At 43.6% G+C, this 5,370-nt stretch overlaps 1 pseudogene across 1 annotated transcript; it reads left to right on the top strand.

The window, feature by feature from the left end:
- The first annotated feature begins 3,099 nt into the window (after nucleotides 1-3,099).
- LOC306797482 (E3 ubiquitin-protein ligase TRIM35-like) lies at nucleotides 3,100-3,944 on the top strand (annotated as a pseudogene). The gene has a single exon. The product of its transcript is annotated as an E3 ubiquitin-protein ligase TRIM35-like (transcript).
- The last annotated feature ends 1,426 nt before the right edge of the window (nucleotides 3,945-5,370 follow it).

The raw sequence follows: 5,370 nt of genomic DNA, 5'->3' as shown, positions 1-5,370 counted from the left end.
CTTCTCCTCCTCCTCCTCCTCTGGACAAGAGTGTAGATGTGTTTATTAAATGTGCCTGCCTTTGTTCATTTATACAGTCCAGGTTCTGATGTCACAGGCGGTGGACTGCAAAGTAAATAGTCAGTGGAGAAGAATCCAAACTCCCAGGCCTATCTTATTAAAGCTATAAGCTAGGCCTTATTAAAGCCACAATCGATTTCTGAACACCAGATTATGATTGTTTTGTAATTGACTCGATGCCATTGTCAATGAGGGTCAACCTTTCGTGATCTCATATCAACAAAGGTTGAATGAATGAATGAATAACTGTCTCCTTGATGGTAAATAGGCAGCTGTCTGCTGACATTTTAGCCATATCCACTTGACGAGGGGGTTATACGCACTGTATTTACCCACCACGCTTTATTTGAATGTCAGATTTCCATGATCTATATAGTACCCACAAAAAAGAGGAAGTAGCAGAAAGTAGAGTCTGCTAACAATCCCACAATGCAATGAGTCACACTTGATAGAAGGTAAAACTATCGCTGTGGTACTTCACTCTCTGCGATGACGCAAGATAAGTCACAAGCATTGTCTCTGAAATCACAGTTTCCTACTCATTATCGGGAAGACTACTGAGAGTCTGTTCTGTGTAATAATGAATGAATAATGAATCAGCTGTGTCTGTGTTTACAGCTTTCTGCTGCTGCCCGGTGGCGAAAATGTGAATAAAAGCCCCTTTATGACAAAAAACACCCTCAATACATTTGAGTAACCCATTTCACACTATTGTATTCAGTGTTAATCAACACTAGTTCTGTGTTTGTGTGTGTGTGTGGGCCAACTACACGTCCTAATGTGAATGGCTGCTGATGACCACCTACTGTCCATCTGGCAGAAACAATGCTGGGTATTTGTCTCCACCTAGTTGTTGAATTTGATCAATGAATACACTAGCAGTTTCCCTCACTTATCGTAATACTTTATTTTCTTACCTTTATACTCCAAAAACTCTTTGTTCCAATTTTGCTCTCAATATTTTGTCATTTAACTACTTACACATGTTTGCAACTTGTAGGTCAGGTAGATATTTATTCACTGTTACAATCATTTAAAAAGCTAAAGCAGCATGTGTACACATTACCTTCAGTAGCTAGCATAGCATGAGTGCTAACGCTAGTTAAAGATGCGCTAACGTACTCGGCTAATGTTAGCTCCATCTGTTTTAAAAACCTTTATCTCTTACAACCTCTCCGGGTAACAAGTGTCACTATTACACGTTTCACCACGACGAGCTCCAAATCCACTAAAGCAGCCTGAACATGAAGAACATCTGAAACCACCGATGAGAGTCTGTGGAGCAGACAGATGACTGTTAGAGCTGCTGGCTAAAGCTATGTTATGATTGGCTAAACTGCGGTTGAGGGACAGGACTCAGCGAAGATTTAAATTAGGACTTGCTTGTTGACATGAATGCTTATTACTAGTGATGGCGAGATGAAGCCTCATGAGGCATCGAACCACTTCAGCCAATTGGTTCGAGAAAGGGTTCATTACTCGAAGCTTCATGTGCACACGATACCACCTACTGGCCAAGTGTATAATCACAGGCAGCTGAACCACATAATGTGATGCATTGAATTTTTGTGTCTGTTATGGCTGTTGGGAATGACGGAATTACAAAAATGTATGACCAAATAATTTCTGTACATAAATTATGACATATGTGCATAACAAAATATTTTTTTAATGTATTCTGTGTGTGTACATTTTCCCAAAATGGTAGTATCATATGATATGGCAGGTTGTGTAATGATGTTATTATGTCACTTTAGGAAAATGGCATGGGCTTAAGCAGGCAGAGGACAGTGAAAGTGCTTGTGGAACTAGGAAGAGGGGACTGAATATGCTTGTGGAACTTGGACAGTGATGTACAGGACACGGGACATTTGATTCATTTTTATTCAGAAATAACAGTTTCTCAACAGTGTTTGGTTTTAAACGATTCCTTTTTTTTGACACGACCTCTCCGGCCTTTGAAAACACCCTTTCACAGGCTACAGAAGATGCTGGCGTGCACAAAAACGCAAGAGCAAGTCTATATACATTTTGATACAGGAATTTTTGTTCTTGATAAGCAAACCTAATGTGTCTGAAATAGAGTTAGATTTAGCTTACCTTATTAGGAGTTATCAAATCAAAGTGTTCCCACACAGGGGAAATCCTCCTCTTCCTAGCTGGCTCCATCTTATCACCTATCCTTCTCTCCTCACTCTCCTAACTCTCCAAACTATCTCTCTCTAAACTCTCCAAACTATCCAAACTCTCAACTGACCGCAACTCTCCACCAACAACCCACATTTTGAATGGAGCCTGAGTGGTTTATATTGCTGTCAAACCTCTCAGCAAAATCTGAACCACTTCCCGAAGCAGTCACGTGGTACAGCCGGGCAGCGAGGCTTCGGACGTCATCATTTTTGGCCCCTCCCCTAAATGAAGCAAGCCTCGATACGCGCTTCGAGGAAACGCCCCCTCCATTACTCGACACACGCTTCGAAGCGTCGGCACATCTCGTAACATCAATACTTATTACAAGTTGGAATATCATAATTCCGATAGGACGCGACGTACTGACGTACTGTTTGTCCAGAGTAGCTCACACATCCATCACTGCTGTGGCTCTTGATGTTGTTGTTGCTTCATCAGCCACCAATTTAGTCAAATCATCTCAGAGACGTTATTCAGATTGAATTATATTTCAGACGAGTCTTTTCAGCTCTTAAGAGGCCCACGTGTATTTGTTGCTGCTGTACCGTCATAAGATACAGACCAACACTAGAACCTAAATGTGGTGGAATGCTCCCCAGAGAATGAAGAATAGGGTGGAGGGGCTGGCTCCTCCCACAACCACTTCTTAATCAGTGCCAGCATATAGAAGCACCTGTTGGCATTGCCTTGTCCTTTTTTCGGGATTTTGACATTGTTGAACAGACCTGAGATTACAGGGTGTGAGATTTCTGCTGGGAAACACACGTTTGGAGTATTTGAACCAGTGAAGAGACGGAACAGTAACTTGGTGAGTCTTGTTATTGAAAGATAATTAAGATACCAAGACAAATGGCTGGGAAAATTGCTCTTCTTGAAAGTTTCCTAAACTGCCATGTTTGTTCAGAGACTTTCAGAGATCCTGTGTCTCTGAGCTGCAACCACAGCTTCTGTTCAAGCTGCCTGCAACTATTCTGGAAACAAGCTGAAGAGAAAAACTGTCTCATTTGTAAAACAAAGTCCTCAACGGAAGAACAGTCAGTGAACTTAATACTGAAGGAACTGGCTGACTCCTTTGCTGAGAGACAGAATAATGGTTCACCTGAGACGGAACAAGAAAAGGAGAAAGAGGTCGTGTGTGAAAAACATCCAGAAGTTCCTTATTGGTTCTGTGAGGTTGAGCAGAATGCTGTGTGTCCTGTCTGTGAGTTCTCTCTCCACCTGAGACACAAGGTGGTTCCTATAGAACAAGCAGTCAGTGACCTGAAGGCCCAGCTGAGATCTGACTTAGAGTCTCTGCAGGACAAGAAGGACGGATATGAAGAAGTGGAGGAAACATACAATGAAATGATTGAACTCTCCAAGAAGCAGCTGTTGTCCACAGAGAGGCAGAGTTCAAGAAGCTCCACCAGGTCCTGAAAGAGGAAGAGGAGTCCAGACTGGCAGCTCTGAGGGAGGAAGAGGAGCAGAAGGGGAAGACTATCAGCAGAGAGATGAAGATGATTCAGGAGCAGATCTCCTCTCTGTCAGACAGCATCTCTGCTGTTGAAGAAGACCTGCAGAAACACAACGTGTCATTCCTCAGCAGCTATAAACCCACTCAGACCAGAGCCAGAGTCCAGAGCTCCCTGTCAGATCCACAGCTGGTCTCAGGAGCGCTGATAGATGTGGCCAAACACCTGGGCAACCCAACCTGATTGAATAAGGTCGGAAACAGAGGGAACAGGAGAAAGAGAGAAAGACCAAGATAAGACAACTCTGTGTTGTCAGTGCAACTTAGTCACTGTCTGGAGAAAGAAGATGGCGTTTCAGAGGTTCAGAGTGAACACAGTGGCTGCAGTTGATCTCAGCAGTGGCGGGCCGTCAGGGCCTGCAAGGCCTTCTCTGCTGGCCTAAACAGAATCACAAAGTTATAGCTATTTTATAATTTAATTTCTTTTCTTAAATACACTACATGTATTATAAATTATAAAAAATATTTTTCCCATTATCTTATTTTCTCATTGCACAGCTACTGTCTTCCTCAGTTGCTCTGCTTCCAGTGCAACTTGTTTTAAGTAGAGCTTTTATCCAATCAGATCTCACCTCTGTGTCTCTAGGTAAGAACAGAGCCAGAGGCCTGCAGACTCACAAGTGCATCATGTGCACTTTAAGTGAATGGGGACGATATTGGGGACTTTGTCTTAAATAGTGAACAGCAGCTCTGCTAAGTTAAATGCATTTGTTTTTGCATCTGCAGTAGCTTTAATATGCTTGTTTATATATTATTATTTGTACAACTTGTTTTTATGAAGATGGCTTTTTGTTTGGTTTTATATGTGATAGGAACCATTGTTGCGTCCAATGTTGCTCTGGGGACATATTTAGCCAGTGCCAGTGTTGCCAACTTGGCAACTTTCTTGCTAAATCTGATGAGTTTCCAAACCCTCATGGAGACATTTTTTTGTCAAAAGCTACTAGCGACAAATCTAGAGACTTGTTCTGGTGATGTTGGAGACTTTTCTGGTGTTTTGACTCTGACGTTAAAGCACGGACGTTCTGCACCGTCGTGATCGAGCAGCGGGTGCTGCCGTGAGCCCCAAAGCACTCACGGGTCACTCTCAGAGGTCACTCTCACAGGTCACTCAGGTCACTCTCACAGGTCACTCTCACAGGTCACTCTGGTCACTCTCACAGGTCACTCTGGTCACTCTCACAGGTCACTCAGGTCACTCTCACAGGTCACTCTGGTCACTCTCACAGGTCACTCTCACAGGTCACTCTGGTCACTCTCACAGGTCACTCTCACAGGTCACTCTCAGAGGTCACTCTGGTCACTCTCACAGGTCACTCTCACAGGTCACTCTCACAGGTCACAGGTCACTCTCACAGGTCACAGGTCACTCTCACAGGTCACTCTCACAGGTCACTCTCACAGGTCACTCAGGTCACTCTCACAGGTCACTCTCACAGGTCACTCAGGTCACTCTCACAGGTCACTCTCACAGGTCACTCAGGTCACTCTCACAGGTCACTCTCACAGGTCACTCTCACAGCAGTCAGAGCAGAGAGGAGACGCAGTCTCGGCGTGTTCTCTGTAGATAGTGTATCTACAGGCTTCATTTTTACATGAAACAAATAACC

The sequence above is a fragment of the Melanostigma gelatinosum genome (genome assembly GCF_949748355.1).
Source record: "Melanostigma gelatinosum genome assembly, chromosome: 3".
Taxonomy (NCBI): Eukaryota; Metazoa; Chordata; class Actinopteri; order Perciformes; family Zoarcidae; genus Melanostigma; species Melanostigma gelatinosum.
This window is presented reverse-complemented; position numbering and strand designations above follow the sequence as displayed.